The sequence below is a fragment of the Ambystoma mexicanum genome, chromosome 3q (genome assembly GCF_040938575.1).
Source record: "Ambystoma mexicanum isolate Mex_15411 chromosome 3q, UKY_AmexF1_1, whole genome shotgun sequence".
In the NCBI taxonomy this organism is placed as follows: domain Eukaryota; kingdom Metazoa; phylum Chordata; class Amphibia; order Caudata; family Ambystomatidae; genus Ambystoma; species Ambystoma mexicanum.
In genome coordinates, this window is record NC_090926.1 from 197472392 (window position 1) to 197495451 (window position 23060).

The 23060-nt window shown below is 49.9% G+C and overlaps 1 protein-coding gene across 1 annotated transcript in view; it reads right to left on the reverse strand.

The window, feature by feature from the left end:
* Window positions 1-23060, reverse strand: part of TAC3 (tachykinin precursor 3) — a 341989-nt gene that overhangs the window by 235861 nt on the left and 83068 nt on the right. The gene's annotated exons all lie outside the window — the stretch shown is intronic.

Here is a 23060-nt window from a genome sequence, read left to right on the forward strand (position 1 = left end):
CGGCTAGTAGTTTTGACCAATGTTGCTGAATAAATATCTTTAAAATGCACCATTTGCTTCACATTTTATCAAAGAAACTCCCCCATGGGTACTATTCAAACAACCTGTCACAAAAGGAATGCACTGCCATTTGCCACTGTGGGGAACTTTTCATTGGTGCCCGAGAAAATGTTTTGCCCCAGTCCGATCCTCCCCCCAACCTGGATCCCAAGCGAAGGAGCATGACCCTGAGTGCTCAACCCGAGGGCCCCAAGCAGTGCCGGACTTAAGGCAAAGAACTCTGGAAGCAAGAATGACGAAAGTCTCTGGGAGAGCACAGTGAGGTCAGGTACTCAATTTGGGGGTTAATGTGGGTATAGTTTAGGGGGTTTGTATTTTAGCGGAAATCTCTCCATGTGTTTTTTTTCAAATGCCTCTTATGGGATGGAGCATTTGGAGGCCTGACCCTTTGGCTGGAAACGAAAGGCAAAGGACCCGCCCTTGCGGGGATGCCCGGTTGGGCGAGTGGGCAGCCGGAAGGCATGGGAGGGGCTGGGCCTGGCAGGAAGCTGGGGGCGCCATGTGGAACGGGTTCCAGAATAGGAGGGGCAGGCAGATTTTGTGGGCTCGGGCCTGGGGTGGGGGGCGCAGTGGTGCAAAATGCCCCATAAAAGGGGACAAGAGTGCAAAGGAGCACAGTTCTCTTCCTGACACTGGGGGATTTTCTGCCGCAGTGTTCCTGTCATCCGGGTCCGTGCCGCCGACCTGCCTGCATCAGAGTACTTTTTGCTTCCCGAGAATCCATCTCATGTTTCCTGTTCCTGCTGTGGCTGTCCGTCATGTCAGTGCGTTCGAGGAAGGAAATCTTGAAAGAAGGTGAGCTTGCAGGCTCTGGTGGGGAGACACAGTAAGGGAGAGGTTGGGGGTGGCGGATGAGGGTGGTGGTGCATGCGGGTTCGGCCGGCGGGAGGTGGCGGTAGGGGAGGAAACGGAACTGCAGCTGGTGTTGTAATTGTGTTAAAGTGACAGGCGTTCTACTTGGCATTGGGTTGCGTGTGCGCAGTGCATGGGGATAGTGTGCGCAAGAGGAGGGCAACAAACGCGGCAAATAACATAAAAGGATGAGGGGAGAGGTTGCAGCGAGAAAGCAACAGAAACTGAGGGGGACAGGTTGCATAGTCTCAGAAATGAATACCGAAGAGGGGAGAGGTCGCATAAATGTTCAGCGAGCGCGCGGAAAGTAGGAAGCTTGGATAGAGGGTGACCGTAAGAGATTGAGTGGGGGAGGACGCATTCGTAAGGGGAAGCACTCAGATATTAGGGGAAAAGGAGCAAGAAAAGTTGCGCTTACAACAGAAGGGGAAAGGTCGAGGAGCGGGGTGAGGTCGCATTTGGGGACAATATGACCAACACAAGCGGGGAGAGGTTGCTGTTAGCACGCCCACATCGTTATGTGGGTTGGCCGCCGTTGCGGCCAGGGCGCGAGATGCGCCTGACATGACGCAGGGGATTGGGAGGGGCGGGTCCGGGGTTGCAGCAGTTGCCGCTTGTTAACGATTAAAGAAGGTTGCAATATACATCACAGCTCTGGCGTGTCATTGGGAGTGGGCCCCCGACGGTACCCCGCATCTGGGCACCATTATAACAATGGCGACGAGGGCTCACGGACCCCGTCCGTGTTGGTGTGAGGTCTGCCGCCGGGCAGTTTAGCATGTTGGCGCACCTGGATTGCACGGCCCACCAGCCCCACACTCTCCCAGGCACGGGCGCACGCAGGAGGTCCTGCAGCGACGGTGCGTAGGTGGAGGAGGAAAGCACCCGCAGCCACGCACCACACACACAGAGAGAACCCGTGCTTATGGCGGCACGTCAACACTGCAGCAAGCGGCGGGCCCAAGAAGCAGGCCACGCGAGCAGTAAGCACTGCAATAAACCCACACGAGGCATCACGCCCCGTCCCACCTCCATAAGCACCACTGAGAGTGCAATCAGGACTCTCCACCTCAAAGGTGCATTGCAGACAGCGCGGAGTGACTGGTGAGTCAGCCTGCCAGGCAGCAGCGAGAGCGGACCACGTGGTTCGATAAGTCCCATCAGCACAGGCTATTCGGAAGGACAGTAAGACCCCCACCACACCTAGTGAGGGTGCCAAAGGACCGCAGAGCCACACCATACCAGTCAATCATAAAGAACAAGAGCATACAATCCAAATTTACCGCCAAGACCAGACCACAACCATTTAAGGGCAAGGTACAATGTCAGACCAAGATGCCACCACAGCATCATCTTCTGGAGGGGCAGGCACCGCAGCACCACTATCGAGGGGGGTAGACGCTTCTCAAGGAAACAACCAGCCCATGCAAAATGAAGGGGGTGCGTCACAAGTAATGCACATGCCCAATCCATTTGAAATAAGGGACACCTCGAACCTAGGACCCCGCTGGGCCATATGGCCCTGGGACTTCAAATTTTATGCGGGTGCCATAGGTCTAACCGACGACGTGAGATTAAAGAACACTCCGTTCATGGCAGCAGAGGCGTAGGCAGGGTAGGGCCTGAGGGGCGAGGCCCACCCAAAATCTGTAAATGCCCACTCAGCAGCGCTGTGTGGGTATTTACAGATATTTTTGTCAGTGCAGTGTGCCCAACTACATTAGCATCAGGCCCCATTTGCTAGACAATCCTGGCTACGCCTCTGCATGGCAGTGGGACCGGCAGTGAGAGACATTGCGGGTGAGTTGCTCAACGTAGAAACCATGACATATGGCGAACTCCATGCCAAATTGTCTGAATATTTCACGCCGCACACAAATGTTGATTATGAACGCCATATCTTTCACATGACCAGACAGGAGAAAGGGGAATCCATAGAAAATTTCGTCATGCGCCTTTGCATCAAACTAAAACACTGTGAATTTCACAGATATACCAACGAAGAAGCCCTCAGATCCCAAGTGATCGCCGGCTGCCTCTCACAACCATTCCGAAAACAACTGTTACGGAAGCAGAGGTCCCTGGAGGAAATTCTGGCGCTAGCCCGCATGGAAGCCGCAGTCGACTCCCAACTCGACAACCTGGGCAAGGTTTCCATACAACAGCACACTGAAAACTCGGACGCAGTTAACAAGTTGCATGCCACTCCCACTCAAGGAGGCAAACGCCCAGAAGCCACATGCTACAAATGCGGGTACGAATACCCCCACGCAGGGGAATGCCCTGCCATTGGACAGCAGTGTGCCGCCTGCGGCGGCATGGACCATTACAGGGCCATGTGCAAAAATGCTCCCATTCACACACCAGGGAAACCCCGAATTCAGGAGAGGCGCCGATACAACCACCAAAGCCAAAGCCCACAGAAGCACGAGAAGGGAGGACAGGGACCGAAAAGCCTATACACCCGGGAAGACAGACGACCATCGGACGATGCCAGATGCTCACAAAGGCGGCGGTTCGTGAGGAACATCGAAATGCGCTTCCCTACCAGCAGCGACACCCCATCGTCAGAGGAAGATCAAAGGAAAAAGGGTTACGTATGGGCCCTGAACAGCAACACCACAGCGACTCAACATAGTCCCATACTCACTCTACACCTGAATAACACCCCGCTCAAATTTTTAATAGATACAGGAGCGACGGTCAATATCATCAGCGAGCAAGCCTACGAATCGCTCACACCCCCACGTAAAATCAAAAAAGCGGTTGCGGACATATATCCCTATGGCGCCACAACATCCCTACCGTGCAAAGGCACAATCACGGCATGGTGCACCCACAAGGAATACGCAGCGAAAATACCCTTGCACATTCTGAAAACAGAGGCTAACAGCGGGTGCATTCTAAGTTTTCGAACCGCCGTGGACATGGGCCTCGTACACATTTTATACCAGCTGATGGCCCATAAATACTTTGCCAAACCAGAGGCAATTGAATTAACCTTCCCAAAACTATTCGCTGGACTCGGCAAACTTAAAAATCGTAAAGTGCACCTCCACATTAACCCAGCTGTCCAGCCCGTGGCTCAACACTATCGCGGCATTCCCATCAATATCCAAAGACAGGTGGAGGAGGAACTCGACAAACTCATCAAAATGAACGTCATTGAACCCGTATCAGGCCCCACACCCCGGGTATCACCCATCGTCCTCGTGCCCAAGAAGACACCAGATGGGTCCATACGCCTGTGTGTCGACATGCGCAGAGCCAACATGGCCATCGAGAGAGAGCGCCATCAACCACCCAGAATCACTGACATGATTCACCTGCCACACGGGGCAAGGATCTTCTCGAAGCTTGATTTAACAAAGGGATATCATCAGATCGAAATAGCACCGGAATCCCGATACATCACCACGTTTGTGACCCACCTTGGCCTGTTTCAATATAAACGCCTACGTTTCGGCATCTCATCAGCCGCAGAAATCGTTTAAGAGGAAATTCGGAGAGTGATTAGACATGTCCCAAACTGTTTAAATTATTCCGACGATGTCCTAGTGTATGGCAAAACGCAAGAGGAGCACGACATGGCACGTCACAGGGTGTGTCAGGCACTAGAGGAAGCAGGATTGACACTAAACAAATCAAAGAGTGAATTCTCAAAAAGATCCCTGAGGATCTTTGGCCACATTTTCTCGGACAAAGGGATGAGACCGGATCCGGACAAAGTAACAGCACTCAATGCGGCCACCCCACTCGAGAACACGACAGACCTGCACGCGTTCTTGGGTCTGGCTAGTTACTGTTGTAGATACCTGAAGGACTACGCCACGGTGAGCAATCCCCTACGACTACTCACACGCAAAGACACACCATTCGCATGGTCCAAAGACTGCCAAAAGGCATTTGAGGCAATCCGCAACGCCATATCCCAGGCGGAAGACATGGCATACTTTGATGCCCGACGGGACACCGAGATGATTGTGGATGCCAGTCCCATAGGTCTCGGCGCAATACTGACACAAATAGACCCGACAGACCACGTAACATCTACATTGTGGCCTATGCCAGCAGGAGTTTGACCGCCACGGAACAGGCGTACTCGCAGGCGGAAAAAGAAAGCCTAGCGGTGGTGTGGGCTTGCGAGTACTTTCATCTATTTCTATTCAGGAAGGAATTCACTGTAATCACCGACCACCAGGCCCTGCTCACCATCTGCGGTGACCCCAAAGCGAGGATGCCACAGAGAATCGCCAGATGGGGTCTACGGCTACAGGACTATAAATTCACAATAAAACACTGTCCCGGTAAGGAAGAGAACCCGGCGGACTACCTGTCACCCCACAGCCTCAACTGCATCCCAACCGTCCATTGCAGATGCATACATAAACTATGTGATCCACCACCTCCAACCACTGCCGGTGGAATGGGCGCAACTGTCTGCGCAGTCGGAAGTGGACCCAGCCCTCCGAATAGTAAGACATTGCCTACAGACAGAAATCCTCTCATGAGGCAGCAGGCTAAATCAGAAACACAAGTGACGCGTGAATACGTCAGGTGGCTGGACCAAGTCCGAGATGAACTAACAGTGGTGGAAGACCACATACTGCTAAAGGGATGCAAGGTTGTCGTCCCACGAACTCTCAGGGAACAAATAGTACACCTGGCTCATGAAGCTCATCGCGGGGTGGTGGCAACGAAGCGTCTGCTGCGACAGAAGGTGTGGTTCCCACAACTGGACCGCATAGTAGAAACCATCATGGGAGGCTGCCACATATGTGCACAGGTGGCTCCACCACCACACCCAGACCCACTACAGACCTCACGGCTCCCAAAACATGTGTGGGAAGAACTCGCAGTGGATCTATTTGGACCGCTGAGCGATGGCTCTCACGTAGTAGTACTCATGGACGAACACTCAGGATTCCCAGATGCACAAATTGTCGAAAGCAGTGCAACCTCAAGCGTCATCCCAGCACTCGACAGGATGCTGTCAGCATATGGCATTCCCAAAGTTATAAAATCGTTCGTCAGCCATGACTTTCAAAGGTTTGCCGAATACATGGGTTTCCAACATCGCAAGATAACACCTCGTTGGCCACAGGCAAACGGCATGGTCGAGAGGTTCATGGCTAGTATCAAGAGGACTCTACAAATCGCCCACATTCAAAACAAGCCGTTCGAACAGGTCCTCAACCAACTGCTCAGGGAATACAGGCATATGCCCCACAGCATCATAGGGATATGCCCTGCGGACTTAGTGTTCAGAAGACCGATTACCACAAGACTACCGGAAGATCCCCGGCCAAAGGAACCCACAGCCGTAGAGCATGAGGCCAGAGTCAACGACAAAGCGAGCAAGGCAAAGTTGAAAGAAAGCACTGATAGGAAGAGGCGTGCCTGCAAAAACATTGTGCAACCGGACGACGAAGTCTGGCTCAAACAACCCAAGAAGAGGAAAGAGGAAGCCACCTTCTCACCCACCCCCCCCATCGTAATGCACACCAAAGGCACAATGGTCACAGCTCAGAGAAACGGCTGTTCGTCGGTGACAAGAAACAGCTCGCATTCCAAACGAGTGATACCCCACCAGGGAGACCGCTGGGAAGGAGACCGAGACTGCAAAGAGGACAGAGTTCGCGAAGAGTCATACCACGGAGACGGGGAAGAGTCCAAAAGAGAGGAAGACGCTGCTACAACAGTGTCTGAGAGGGCTACCCCGTGCAGGTCAAGGCGCCCCCAGAGGAGCCGTATAAAGCCACTTCGCCTCATAGAAGAAATGGGGTAAGGACTCGTGATGATGAACTTGCATGTTAAAAAGGTGGGAGATGTTAGCACGCCCACATCATTATGCGGGTTGGCCGCCTTTGCGGCCAGCGCGCGAGACGCGCCGGACATGAAGCAGGGGATGGGGAGGGGGGGGTCCGGGGTTGCGGCAGTTGCCGCTTTTAACGATTAAAGAAGGTTGCAGTATACATCACGGCTCTGGCATGTCATTGGGAGCGGGCTCCGACGGTACCCCGCATCTGGGCACCATTATAACAGTTGCATAATTGTGTACTCTGTGAAGCTGCTAGTGGGGAGAATTGTGATGTGAGGGACAATTTTATAAGTAAAGAAAAGTAAAACGGGGGTGGTTAATTTTTACAGAGGGAGCCCAGTGACCATTGGTGACATAAAAGAGGGCAGTCGTTAAGCAATGCACAAACAAGGCAGGGTTATGGATCCAAGTAAATTAGCCCTGATCAGAAAGATGCATGGCAAGGATCTGGACGCCATTATGGCTTCACTGGCGGGAACCTGCTACCAGGGGTGGGCGGTGGAGAGCCTATAAGGGAAGTGGTAACAGTGGAGGGAAGGCCAATGGGGCTATAATGGTGGCATTTCCCCCAGTAAAGAAAAGTAGAAAAACAGGAAAAAAGGGGGGTGCCAACAGATCGTTCACCGGTAGAGGTGGAAGTGATAGTGACCCCCGCAACAGCCACTCGGTCAGTACTCAGTGAGACTGCGGGGAGGGAAAGTCAGGCACTGGTCTGCAGGGGATGAATGCACTGGGGAGAGGGGGGTCACCTGTGGGGGCCCCACAAGGACGAGGATGCCCTCCAGGGGTAGAGAATTGGGGGTAGGATAACAACCCCTCGGTAATAAACAACACCCAGAAGAATCCATGGGGAATTGGAAACTGGCAAGGACCCAGGTATGGCTGGGCGCCCCCCAGGCAATCTCAGTGGGGCACCAGGATGGTTAGCTGGGCAATTATGGGGGCTGGCAAGGGGGGCCACATCAGCAGCTAGGGTCAGCACCATCTGGGACCCCCTGTCCTCTGGCAGCTGCCCCATCTGGGGTGGGGGCCTGAACAGCAACACCCACATTGGAGGGGGGAGCAACAGTGGGGGAGCAAATGTCGCCTCAACAGGAGGGGATAATGCGGCACAAATGGGGGTGCAGGTAGCAAATCAGACCACAGAGAATGCGCCGGCAGGGGCAACTCCAGGTACGCCAGGGGCACGTCATGTGGGGCGAGTCAAACAAGCAGCACGGGGGTTGAAAAGGTGGTGCCGACTACAGCGGTAGGGGTACTTTTAGGGGGCGGGCGGCTGGATTTGGCCCCAGCCGGTGGGCACACAATAACACCAGGTATGCTCACATGGCATATGTTCCTTGATACTAAAGAAAACATTTGGAAGGATAAATACATTGATATATTTTCATTGTTGGATTACAGGAGAGTAGAAGGGAGCAAGGATTCTAAAGGGGGTGGAAAGAATAGGACAATATTTGAGGAAAAGTCTCCAATTAATTGGGCCACTGGGTTTGCTATATTTTCTGCAATACTGCTTGAAAGATCTCCTGATTTACACCAGAAGTTGCGGTCCTATTAGCACTTTGTGTTATCTATATACCATGATTGTGCGTTTGGGGCATGGTTAGTATGCGATGAAAGGTTCAGGAGCGCCAAGGTAGGGATTGCCAAATCGATTGGGGAACCAGGGCAATGGATTTGTGGGCAAACTGTACAGTGGTGTGCAATACATCCAGCAGGTGTTTTGGTAACGGGAGACAGACGCAGCCCATTTGGAGGAGCACGGGAGCAAGGGATAAGAAGGGAGCCTGTTGGGCCTTTAATAGAACAACCTGTGCAAGGGCAGTGTGCACATTAAGGCATATCTGTTCATTTTGCGGGATGCTCGGGCACAAGGCGGGCAAGTGCGCGAAGAGAAACAAAGAGCATAAGTAAGGGGTTGGTTCTGGGGAAGCCACCTGCGGGCCTACCCGCGCCAGTGCAGCTGGACGTAATAAGGAACTGGGCAAATGGGTACCGTTGGCATATGGAGGCACAACTACTAGTAGAAGGTTTCTCGTAATGCCAGAATTCCAGTGCGCAATTTTACAATGCCACCTGTCCCAAGGTAGGGGAGGGCACAAAAAAACGCCAACCAGGATTGGTACTATAAAGCGTAGACAAAGAGCGGAAGCTGGGCAGGATGGTGGGCCCGTTCTCATCGCCGCCACTGCAAAACGTTCTATGTTCACCAGTGGAGATTGTACCCAAAAAGAGCCTGGGAAATTAAGACTGATTCACAATTTATAATTTCCTAAGGGTGCGTCAGTGAACGATACATTTGATGAGGAGCTCTGTTCCGTCCGGTATGTCTCATTTGATGGGTTATGGCGGAGGGGTCAGGAGCGGAAGTTGGGTAACAAAGGGTCGGCCTCCTGGGATCGCCCCGCCCCAACACGTCAGAGCATGGTGGGGAGGGGATAGTCCCCAGTATGCGCTGCCTTGAAGGACGGAGGGCGTGGTCCGCCTGGACCACCTGTCAGTATTACAAGATGATTTATTGCTATTTATGATGAGTGGTTTTTAAGTCACATTTTTTGGCTGTGTTTGATGTAAGGAATAAATATATGGCTGATATGGCATCCAATGACGTTCAGCTTGCATTGGCGACCCCGTAAACCGGGAAATAATGAAGGAATTATAGGTTTTAAAGTTCAGAATCTATGTCCAGTAAAAAGCATTGCCACTCTAGCCTAATCCAGGAAGACACCCTGCAACCCATTTAAATAAAATGGAACTGGTGGGAGATTCTATAGGGCTATGAATATGGTTTCCTTTTCGCATTCCCCCTTTTAAACCATTCACATGTAAGCCAACCGTTGAAAAAGGTCTTTCCTTTTCAGAACTAAAACACGTGATATAACCCCCAAGATTCATGGGAATGGTTACATCATGCCTGTGATGTTTATTATTTCCAAAGATAATCACAGATTTGGCGGGTCTGCACTGTACACGAGGGGTGACAGTTTGCCTTTAAACTTCGCACATTAAAGCAGGTTAAGCTAAGTGCCAGGCAAGCGGAAGCAGTGCTGGAGCGTCATGTGATATGATGATAATTATTGGGGTGTCTAGGGAAGAAATGGGGGGCAACCCATTCCTGATAGCAAGTATAGAGCTATGTAAACTCTACATGCCATTTATACCATCATACTTGATTTGTTTCACTTTTCTCAAGAGAAGAGTAACATGGTTCATAAATGGTGTTCAACACAATTGGTTAACTTGTTATGATTATATATGGTTTCGCACTGGGGGCCTGATTTACAAAGCCTTTTTCAATGGGATTTTCCCACTCCAAATTGCTCTTGTAAATCAGGCCATAGATTTGTATAAACGGAGCTGAATCATTGCTTGCAGGGCCTTATGTAGCAGTGACACGTACCGGCCGGCGCCCTTCAGTCAGTGACACCCACAGGCCCGCGCCCTTCAGTCAGTGACACCCACAGGCCCGTGCCCTTCAGTCAGTGACACCCACAGGCCCTCGTGAGGCAGTGACACCCACAGGCCCGCGCCCTTCAGTCAGTGACACCCACAGGCCCTTATGAGGCAGTGACACCCACAGGCCCGCGTCCTTCAGTCAGTGACATCCACAGGCCCGCACCCTTCAGTAAGTGACACCCACAGGCCGGCACATTCAGTCAGTAACACCCACAGGCCCTCGTGAGGCAGTGACACCCACAGGCCTGCGCCCTTCAGTCAGTGACACCCACAGGCCTGTGCCCTTTAGTCAGTGACATCCACAGGCCCTCGTGAGGCAGTGATACCCACAGGCCCGCGCCCTTCAGTCAGTGACACCCACAGGCCCTCGTGAGGCAGTGATACCAACAGGCCCGTGACCTTCAGTCAGTGACACCCACAGGCCCGTGCCCTTCAGTCAGTGACACCCACAGGCCCGCGCCCTTCAGTCAGTGACACCCACAGGCCCTCGTGAGGCAGTGATACCCACAGGCCCGTGCCCTTCAGTCAGTGACACCCACAGGCCCATGCCCTTCAGTCTGTGACACCCACAGGCCGCGCCCTTCAGTCAGTGACACCCACAGGCCCGTGCCCTTCAGTCAGTGACACCCACAGGCCCGCGCCCTTCAGTCAGTGACACCCACAGGAGAGCGCCCTTCAGTCAGTGACACCCACAGACCCTCATGAGGCAGTGACACCCACAGGCCCGTGCCCTTCAGTCAGTGACACCCGCAGACCCATGCCCTTCAGTCAGTGATACCCACAGGCCCTTGTGAGGCAGTGATACCCACAGGCCCATGCCCTTCAGTCTGTGACACCCACAGGCCGCGCCCTTCAGTCAGTGACACCCACAGGCCCGTGCCCTTCAGTCAGTGACACCCACAGGCCCGCGCCCTTCAGTCAGTGACACCCACAGGAGAGCGCCCTTCAGTCAGTGACACCCACAGGCCCTCATGAGGCAGTGACACCCACAGGCCCGTGCCCTTCAGTCAGTGACACCCGCAGACCCGTGCCCTTCAGTCAGTGATACCCACAGGCCCTTGTGAGGCAGTGATACCCACAGGCCTGCGCCCTTCAGTCAGTGACACCCACAGGCCCGCGCCCTTCAGTCAGGTGGGGAAGATGATGTGAACCCAAGATTCCCAATTACTGAGTTTGCAATTCGGCAAGGGGGCCACACCTCGCACCACAAATTGTTAGGTTTGCACCAACACACAGCACACGACTTCCACACAGATGACTTTCAATAGCACATATGCATTCTGGATCCAATGAAGCTGACCTGCCGAGCATCATATGATATATCCCACACTGCCAATATATCTGTTACCTTTTTCCAAACGTATGAAGCAAAACCATTATGAGTTTCTCTCAAATGAAGCAAGAGCACAAAGGAGAATGAACACCTGCAAACAGAAGGCAAATTAATCCAGCAACATGCAAGGGTTAAAAAGCTTCTGCGCTGCCTTGCCCAGTGCAGTGCCGGATGGTTTTATGTTAAATTGAGTGCCCTCCCCAGTGAATACCGATTAGAGATGGTGACAGCCTTGGTGAAATAGCCCATGCTTTCTCAGGCCAATGGACGTGCTCAGTGGTCGAAGTATACAAAAAGAAGTAGCGGAACTATGTTCCTTGCTGGCCTGCACCCACTCCCCACAATCCCCATCATCACGCCACGACACAAAGACAATACAAACTCCTGTTATGCTTGAGCTAAAACATGGCGCTGTTGCGCAGTGCATTCTGGGGGCACTCAGAGCTATAATGGATGTTTATTCCATGCCTCAGTGAAAACCGCACTTGCTTTGCTGAAAGACCTGCTTTCAATGTTATTTTATTCCATGTCTCAGTGAAAACTGCACTTGCTTGGCTAAAAGACATGCTTTCAATGTCATCCGTTGCTGAGCCTAGTATGCAGACCTTAGTCAAGGTCATTGTGCTGGGAAAGCTGGTTTTGTCATGTCTTTCTATGAGTTATGGAATTGTTTTCCGTGGTGTTTTAGAAGAGGGAAGCTTTGCTCCTTGGGGGTTACTGTCGGTTGATCCGGCCGGCAACCAACGGTCACTCAGCAATGCGCAAGTGCTAATGCCAGAAGGTTCGAGAAATTGCCACACCTTTTTTGAGGAGGGCATGTATAAATGGGAGGTTCTGGAAAGGTCAGATGGAAAAAACACATAGACCTCTGTCAGAGGGGGGGAACGCCTTGTTCCGACCTTCCTGTGGGCTGTTGTGATCTTTGCCTGGGTGTTACCGGAGTCTTCCAGCCGCTTCTGGCAAGATGAGGGATTCAGTTACGCCCATGGTGATGTATCTTCTTTTGAATTCTCTATCTTTTCTGTGATTTATTTCTGTTTTATCACTTGTTGCTTCTTAGCTATGAATAAATTGCCGTATAAGTGCTCATTATTCTGCTAACTGCGTATCTGGTTGTGAGTTATTGCTCTGTCTACCTGCGTTCAACGTATTTTCTTTGCTCTGCAAATGTACTGGTGATAAATAATTGTCCGTGCACTCTTGGCGAGCAATACAACTCCCAAACACATGCACCTTCTTTTTAAGGGAACGTTCAGTGTAGTGCAGTGAAAGTGCAAGTTTCAACTTCTTCCTGCTTTTCTATTTTAAAATGAAACCCTTCCAGAATGATTTCTTTTTAAAACAAAAGTATAGGAGCTGTAAAACTTAATTAAAAAAAGTAGAGGTGCACCGCTCCCAACTGCTCCCGCTCACTTCGACTACTAGACGTGCTAGAAACTACATTACACAGCAATGAAGCCACTTACTTCCCGAGCATCCTCGCAGAGCGCATGTGAATGATCTGTTTGAGTAGATTGCAGCCTTATCACATGCCAGGTAAGCTCAAGAGGACATGCCTCACATATAGGAGAAATATGTCAGGAGACCAGAGAGGCCCAGCTGACTTCCCCCCTATGTAAAACTGCCTCTAGTACAGTGGTCTTAAAACGTTTTAGGCCTTAACCCCCCCCGAGCAAAATGTGGGCAGGCCGGGCCCCCACAAAAATGCCAAATGGACAGCAGGTCCAAATGGCTATGAACTATTACGTGCCGTCACTGCACCCTGCTCCCAGTATAGTCCCTGGGCTTCCTCACCTGCTCCCATCACAGTCGCTGGCCTCCCTCACCCCACTCCTAGCCCAGTCCCTGTGCTCTTCTCACCCCACCACAGGCCCTGTGCTCCCACACCCTGCTCCCAGCACAGTCCCAAGGCCAGTGATGGATGTTGAATTTTTTAAGTAGAAGGGCATAAATATTTCCACCCTATTTAATATTTAATACACCATAATATTTGGCCAAACGCAACTCATATAATAAGCGTATCTCCACAGCCAACTCAAGTATGAGGGAGCTGTTTTCCATCCTAAAAGAATTTGAGTCGCCTACACCCACTCCAGATATATGTACAAAAGACAAAGCCTGGGGAACAGAGATTCAACAAGCACTGGCTAACAAAGTCACCATGCTCCAAAAGAAAATAGCAGCAAAAAAAGCAGCACTTAATCAACCCCTCTAATGCCAACTTACCTTCCACGGAGCAAAAAACAAATATTCAATTCAGATTTACAAAAGCGTCTATCTGAGAGGTGGAGAAAGTCATCCTCTCTCTTAAGCCTTCCAACTGCCAATGCGATTTATGCCCAGCACAACTTATAAAAGATGCCGCTAGAGAACTCTCCCCCTTCATAGCTAAACTCGTAAATGCTTCATTCACCTCAGACACTGTACCGTCTAACCTGAAACAATCTTGGGTACTGGATTGCTAAAAAAACAATCCCTAGACCCCCTCATCCCTACTAACTACCGCCCCATTATGACAATCCCCTTCCTGCTAAAAATCCTGGAAAAAATTGCATATACCCAAATACAAAAATTCCTAGAAGACCACAAACAACTAGGAGTAAGGCAGTCTGGCTTCCGTCATCATGGGACTGAGAACGCTCTCATCGACTTGAAAGCCCAAATTGATGAGCTAAGAGACAAAGGTCAAACAGCCCTCCTCTTACTCTTGGATCTCTCAGCTGCATTCGACCTTGTAGATCACAAAGTCCTCTGTAACCACCTAAACTCTGCTGCACACTTCTCTAATGAGGCCATAATATGGGTGGAATCCTTCCTTAGCGAAAGGACCATGAGGGTGTTCTCCCCATCAGATGCGGCAGACCCGATCCCCATCCTGTGAAGCGTTCCTCAGGGCTCCTGTGTATCTCCGACACTATACAACATATTTACTAAGCCCCTTTTTGGTGATCTGGACCTTCTTGGTATCACCTACACTAACTATGCAGATGATACCCAAATCCTCCTCCCACTTTCAGGGGATTACAAGAAGGATTTGGCCTTGGTATATAGGGTGTATCTCATCATCCAGGCATGCATGGCAACTCACAGTCTATGCCTGAATGATGACAAAACAGAGCTAATCATTCTGGGCACACATTCTAATCTCAAAAACTAAGCCAGGATTACTCTGCCTTTGAGATCGACGGGAATACGATTAAGGTAGTCAAAGAAGAGAAGACTCTAGGATTCCATCTAGATGCCACCCTCTCCTTTAACAAACAGGTAAAGTCACTGGCTTCAGCTACAACCTACAGATGTAAGCTTATCAGAGCAGGCAAACATTTTATCTCAGATGACAATTGCATGATTCTATCTAGACTGCAATGCCTTATATATTGGGGCCAACAAACATATCCCACACAGAATACACATTTTACATAATGCCTTGAGAGCAGATCTTGGTATCTCCAGACGATCACATATCTCCAAGATAAGGCACAATAACAACTGGCTGTCAACCCAAGACAAAATCCTACTGAAAGCTGCCTCAATTACACACAAAGCCCTGAACAATGCAGCTCCTCCATATCTTAACGATAGACTTGTAGAAAGAAAATCTTCCAGACCCTCAAATATCTCCAATGCCAACACACTTATCATTCCTAGATTTAAATTGACCAAGGCCGGAGGCACCAGCTTCCCTGTCCGGGCAGCCCAAGTATGGAACTCTCTGCCACACACTATACAGGAGGAGAAATCCTACCTTAAATTCAGAGCGAAATACATCAACCACTTGAAGGAAGCAATCGATCATCTAGTCAGTACCTCCTCCCCCATCACCTTGCTGATATATCTATTTTATATATATACCTGTATATGAAACCTGTAATATATCCTGTTTATAATTAACTGTATGCCTGCCACGGCCTGTATATATTATTAGCATTTGTGTAACTATGTAACCTTGTAACCTAAGCCTCGCATATCCTGTTCTGCTGAGCCCTCTTACCCTCGGGTCTGGTGCACATTATAAATGAATAAAAAATAAAATAAACAAACAAACAATATATGCCATAGCAACCCAGTGCAGCAAGGGAGTCCGAACCAATAATGGGTTAAAATGTTGCATTTTAGAGCATACTTTAAAGAAAATGGATAAAAAGACAAACAGTTTGCAATTGGTGCTGGGGGGGTTAGGGGGCAGGCATGATATTTTTTACTGGACATCTATCATAGATGTCCAGTAATAGGATACCATCCCTGCCCCCTGGGCACCACAGTGCCTGACACAATCAACATGATTATGTGTGTATGCAAGGCTCTGGGGGGCCAAGGGTGAAAGCATGGTATTTATGACTGGACATCTATGATAGACATCCAGTAAAAAAGTACCATCCCTGTCCCCTGGGCTCCACAGCGCCTCAGAAGGAGAGCTGATTTTGGCAGGTGGGTAGGGGGATTGTGCAACAAAGACATTTTTAAAATGCCTTTGTTGTACGACCCTCCTTTCCCCCTTTACCCGCACTCGCCAAAATCAGCTCAATGGACCAAAACAAACACACACACATACATTCACACAGCAATCACTCTGTCTTTAATACGAGCACCCATATACACTCACTCATAACACAAGCATAAACACAGCCATACACATATTTAAATTTAAAAAAAATGAACATAAACGCGAATGGGTGCTGAAACCCCCCACTCCAGGCTGCTCTGTCTGGATGTGCGAGGAGGCGCAGAAGCTCTGCCTCGCACATACAGACATGCAGTGCCCCAGCCAACATTTCCAATGGGCTATGCAAGGCTAGCGAAGCAAAACGCCTCCAGCCTTGCATGGTTCAGTGAACATGTGCGGCTGGGGAAATGAACTGTCAAAGGGAAACATTGTTTCCCTTTGACAGTTCAGCCAGCTCAGGAGCACTCCCTCAGCTGGAAAAAGCAACTGAGGGAGTGCTCAGTGTTTCACTGGGCTGGCTCCTACATAATGTGTGAGGGGGCCACTGGGTGGACACCCCCTTGCCCATTATGCATGAGCCGCCAGGCTTGGACCGGCCTATAGGGAAATAGGGGAATGCCCATAGCAAAAATGCAAAATGCTTGCGTGGGCCAGTCAAAATGGGCGACATTTTTGGCCAATGTGGGCCAGTTTGATGAGTTACTTCACTATGCAGCTAGTAGTTTTGATAATTGTTGCAGATGAATATTCTTTAATATCACAATTTGCTTACATTTTAACAAAATCACCCCCTTGGGTACTAGTCAAACAGTCTGTGACTAAAGGAATGAATTTCAATTTGCAACTGCGGGCCACTTTTTCATTGGTGCCTGAAACAGTTTTATGCTCCAGTCCGACCATGTGACCTGCCCCTGCCCATTCCCTCCAATCTAAAAAAAAAGGTTTTTTGTTTTTACATTTCATGCTGGCCTCTCGTGCCCCAACCCTCACCCCCTGGAACGGAGCTGCGGCCCGCTGGGGTCGTCCCACAGTTTGAAGACCTCTGCTCTAGTACTATATACCTTTTCTAGGATCTGCAAAATGTTTCCATTATCAATTAATCTGAGAGTGAGTGATAGAAAGATAGAGAGAGAAAGTGCCTGAACGAGAGAGACAGAGAGCGAGAGAGAGCAGCGAGTGGTGAGCGAGGAGTGTGGAAGGCCCATCGTGATTCAAGAGTATGTGGCATGAACATTAGACGCGATGCTCAGTCAGTGTCTTTCCAAAATAACACATCACCAGCCTTCAATGTTTGAGAGCAGCCTCAGGGAGTGATCTTCACCTGCGAGGGGGAAGGCCAATTTGACCACAGGCCACTCAGGATACAACAGGTGGTAGGACCTCTATGCACATTTACAGGTGTCTCCAAGCCTGGCCCTTCAGACTCAAATCCACTAAATGTTTTCAGAATACCCACACGAAATCCTCGAAAATGTAATGCATCTAAATGGGTGTTAGATACATAGTCACTGGTAATCCTGAAAACCTGATATGATTTCTGTTCTTGAAATCAGATTTAGAGATCACCTAAACCCGAGAACTCCTTGAAATGTAACTGGTACAGGTCTAGCAGCGCCATTCTTGTAAGACCGCCCCACAGCAACGTGTTTATGCAAATATGTTTTCCAAAACTGTGTGTAGCCTGCTTCGAGGCACTCACAATTTTGGCAGATAAGGGATATTTGCACAAGGAGGGAAAGTAACTTTCCCAGGATCACACAATTTTGGTCAAGTGGGTAGGCCAGGCTCAGAACCCCAGTCTTGATTTAGGCCTGAAAAAGGCAAATTGACCCCAACTATCTCCACCTGGTTCATGATGGCAAAACAAGATGGTTCTCATTTAAAAAAAAAAAAAAACATTAGTAGCACCATGAGGACCTCAATGGCTAACACATGTGTGCCCGTGGCCCTCTCAAGGCACTGTTTTGTTTGAGGCTATGAGGCAGGTATGGAAATCTGCACTGTCCTAAGGTTTTTTTCCAGGTTTACAGGCTTTCATAGAAACAATAGTTGATGTCCCTGCCATGTACGTAATTGGTGGATGGCATGAACATGAATCCCTGTGGACCCGGCCTGGCACTCTGATCCATAGGGATTCCCGCATTTACACCCTAGTGAAAATCCCACATGAAAATGCAGTGCGGATGGAGATGCATGTGTATTTGCTGTACAAAGCAGCAGGGGGAGGCAGTAGTGGCCTCTGCGGTCCACCTCTAAGCCCTGCATTTTAAAACTCTGCATAAACATTGCATGCACCGTTATATAGTGGTGGAGAAGAAGTTTCTGCCAGTATATGCATGTTCTGGGTGCCCTTACAATCATAGCTGTGTGCCCCTGGCACTGTGAGAAAGTGCATACTTTGAGGTTTGATTTGGAAGCTGAAGAAGTGGCCAATGCCGCCAGGATATTGCGTGTAAAAGACGTGAACATTGATCCATTGCAGGGTGCAGAAGGAGCAGCCTATTCCCCATGACATCTTCACAGCACACAGGCCACTTTATCAAGGGATTCCGCTAGAATCAACCAAAACGCACGGCTGTGGGTGTGCGCCTTCTCCAGGAGGTGCACCCACCATAGATGGCTTCAAATGAATGCTACAATCAATCGGATCAGAGATAGAGAGATGCCTTGCGCTGCTGGTGTGGCTCAGAACTGGAGGTGAACTTCCAGTGATGGCTGCTAGGTGGCGTGGTGGAATGTGTGACTTGGCTTAAGTTGACTATCCTACTTTCACATTTCAAGTGAAAGGATTTTTTTCAAGCCTTTCTAATCCCACCATAACTTTTTTGGTGTTTTGTATACATGCCCCAATGCTCCAACCAAAAGGCTGTCAGGACTATTCTGCACTAATGATCCCTAATAAGGGGGAGCCCAGGCATGTAGTTGTCCTGACAGCCTTGTAAAATGCCTGTCTTGGGTTGATTACGCTATGTATAAAGTGCCACTGCCTTCCAAGACAAAGACAGTATCCTGGAGAATAAGGCTTGCATTTGGGCTAATGGGCATACCCACAATGCCTTGCTGACGTGGCTCAGAACTGGAGGTGAACTTCCAGCGATGGCTACTGGGCGGCGTGTTGGAATGTCTGACTTGGCTCAAATAGAATAATATCCTACTTCAGTTGTGCAATGTCAAGCTCATACATACTTAACACAAATCTAGGGCAGAATTCGTACTTCATCCAGAGGAAGATCTCTGTGGGCCAACATAGAGCCTCTACCCATCTCCAGAGCCGAGCCCCTACATAAACCCATTGAAAAGAAACAGGGGGAGTATGGAGGACAGTGGCCAGAACAAGTCTTACCTCAGAGTTGAACTGCACTGAAATGAAAGATCAAAATGTAAACTGCATGTGGAATGTATAGATGTCGCCTGCCATTAGTTTGGGGGTTTCGATCAGATAAGAGCATTGGCCTCTGTTTCCTGTTGCTGGTGTGAGCAAGAGCTCTGGAATGCAGCCATTATGCTTAAGAACCCAAACGTTAGCCGTGTGTCTCCAGGATCTAAATAAAAGTGGCTTCCTCTACATCTCCATGAGTTTGTAGGGGAAGATCTGATTGTTTCCAAAATACTTCTGGTGTACTCACATATAGAACCTACCTGTGAGCCGGGGGTACCTGCATGGTATGCTCTCTCTGACTCTAAGGAGTTCGAAGCTAGTGGCCCACTTGCATCAACTCCTGATCAAATTAGGTATTATAAATGGAAGACTAGGGGGAGGTGACGCTCGAGAGTCAACACAAGATGGATGCTTAATTTGGAAGCTCTATAGGGACGGTGAAGGCCGTTACGCAGATGAGCATTAAAGGAGCTTAACATCCTGATTCCACCTGTGGGTGACATACACAAGGGACCCGTGATTCCACCGACCTGCATTGGGACCTGCTCCCGATGGGCACTGTGGCGCATCTATTGCCATCAGACAAGCCCCCCGCACAGCGCCTTAAGTGGCACTACAAATCGAGCCGGGGCTCATCGAGGGGGCGTGGCCTAACAACAGGGGTCTTGATGGCCCGTTAGGCCACGCCCCCTTGACGAGCCCCGGCTCAATGGGCTACTGGCACCCCTGCCAGGCAGCCTTTTGTAGAGATTAGCACCCTCTCCCCTATTGGGGAAGAGGGTGCTGATCTCTGCATTTATTTTGTATAGGCTTGCCTGGCAGGGGACAGCGCCTCGCCTATTCAGCCTTAATGGTGGTGCTGCCCCTTGCCGGCTGGGGAGGGGCAGCGTCACCATTAAGGCTGAAAGGGTGAGGCCACTGGAAGCAGAGGCCTTATTCCTAAAGACTGAAACTCCCGCGAATCCGCGGGAGCTTCAGTATTTAGAAAGCAAGGCCTCTGCTTCCAGCGGCCTCACATTTTCTCCATAATGGTGGCGCCGGCCCACGTGCATCACTTGATTAAAGGGATGCCTCGCAGGTGCGGCGCCACCATTATGGCTCCAAGGCATTTTTTTCTGAAGCCTGAAGCTCTCGCACACACGAGCGAGAGCTTCAAGCTGTAGAAAAAAATGCCTTTTTTTGTGTTGTGGCCGGGGCTGCCAGGGGAGATTAGTGGGCCCCGGAAGGGCCCCGCCTCAAAACGAAATTTCGGAGCCTGCCCCCGCGGGAACATCCAGAACAGTGTAGCGGCGTCCAGGGAGATCGCCTGCACAATGGGGAAGCTTAAACCCTGCAGAGGTTAGTGGTCCAGAGGGTAGAGGCTCCAACTTAGATTTGGCTCCCACGCGGCCTTGGAAGCCGTGGCCTAGCCTCCCTCTCCAATGTGCTTTCGGAGAGAACTGAGACCCAAAGGGCGGGTATCTTCAACTTTGCCTGGCGACCAGACGGCGTGGCTTGGAGAACAACAGTTTCCTGCTGTTTCATGGCAGGTCTGAAAAAGAAGGTTTTTGTTGCATGCAGTGCAGCATTAACCCCCTGCTTGGCACTCCCCATGCAGCACCTGGAAGGTATAGCGCACGTTTGAGGGGTGGGGAGGGTGGGGAGACTCGCCCAATAGAGGGATATTATGGAGGGAGGGTTGACCATTGCAGGTTTTGTGGACCACCTCCCTCCCACTTTCCCACTGGTTGCACTGGAAGAACTGGCATGCAGGATAGAGCCCACAACTGCTATGAAGACGTTCAATCTGCACTAACCATGGTTGTGGTAAACTTGCTTGAAAGCATCTTGACCTGTCCTTACTAGTTACAGAGCTCAACTCCCTCCTGTTGTTTTACTTCCCTCTGAAAAGCTTTCGACTAGTGGGGAATCTTGAACACTTTCTTTATAAAGTCCTCCATAAATGTTTCCATATTACCCAAGGTAGTAGCTTCAGGGATTCCCACCACTCTAACATTGTTCCTTCTGGATCCTCATTCTTCACTTGCACTACCTTTATTTTTTTTAAGACTTTGGATAGGATGTCACTTCTTCGCTCCATTGTCCTTCAGGATACTCAGTTGGTGTTCTGCCTCTGAAATGCACCTGCTTTCCTTCTCTATCCTTTGCTGCATGACGGTACTGAGATTAATGAAGAGACATCGATTGCTGACCCCTGAGTCAGAATCTGCAATCAATGTCTCTTCATTAGACCCAGTAGCATCATCATAGTCTAACAACCCAGAATTCCAATCTGAACACTACATTATTCTTTCCCAAATGAAAGCCGGATTTGAATCCATCAATATCTGTTTCTTAACCATCAATCAACCCCACACCTCTAGTACACCAGAAGGAATCCAACCAGATTGGAATACAAGTGAATTATAAGACCCTCTTGTCCAATTTTGGTAACATGGACGGAACAGCAGGCTTATATTCACAAGGTCATGGATCATTGGTTAGTTGCAACACAGTGAAAATACAATAATTACCCAATAATAAAAAGGTTGTATACAAATATCTACTTTATTATTACTACAATAGACAGTTACAGCACACTACAATTACAACCCACACAGTAAAGGAACACAGAGGACAGACAGTTTCACGAAGGAAAGGTATGCACTCTGGATACTGACAGGACGGTAGTTGGTAAAGCAATCAGTCTTACTGTTCAAGGGTATTTGGTTTCAACACAAAAGAGGAAAAGGGTTGTAACTGTTTCTAAAGGGGGCAGAACCACAATTTACCTGGTGCTAAAGAAGTTATTGGTGCTGGACAGCGTCAAGGCAGTTCCAGGGCACTCTGCTGCCCGTGAGACAGAGTTAGTGGCAGGAGACAGCTGCAGGAACTAGGCGACAGGCAGTTCAGCAGGCGCGGCTGGATGGATGTCTGCAGGCTGCCCGGCATAGCGGCTCAGGGACAAGAATCGCTTTCTCTGTGCTGATTGGCGCACCTGGAATGGTGGTTGAGGTGGCTCGGATGGCTCTTGCGACTGCAGAATGTCAACAGTCAACGGTGCAGCCGGATGTGGTTCGAGGACTCAACTGTCTCAAAAATGTCCTTAAAATATGGACACTGTATGATGCTTGTGTGGCAACCCTCCTAGCGTGTTCACAGGTCTCGTGTCCTTTCAAGCAGGATGGCCCAAAGCTCAGGAGAGTGTTTGCAGGCAACGGCCTTGTCCTTAGTTCAGATATTTTCCGGCACTTCCCACCTAGTAAGATTGCTGGCAGAATCTAACAGGGCACGATGTGTGCTGGCTGGGTACCAGTTCTGGAGCTGCTGGATGGGTTCTCTGAGTCCGGTATCTCCCTCTGTTCCCTGAGTGATGTTTAGGGGAAGAAAATTGATTCCCTCTTGGAACTCCTGGCCTTTCTTCTCTGGTGGAAGATGTAGGGTACACTGTAACTTCAGCTTGGGTCCAAATGAGTCCTTCTTCTTACTCCTTTCGAAGTCTTCAGATGATCTGATCAGTGAGGGGCTCAGCCCTCTTTTAAAGCCAAACGGGGCCCAGGGATTGGTGTAGGCCAAGCCTACTTAAGTGAGCCAATCCTTGGTCTCCATCAACAATGGTCAGAACCAGGGTGCTTGGCAACAGACAGGGGTAGGATGACAACAAATACTTCTAAATCCCACCCATTTTCCTGTCTGCTCTACATCAAAGTGTCTCCCTAATTAACTGAGCCCT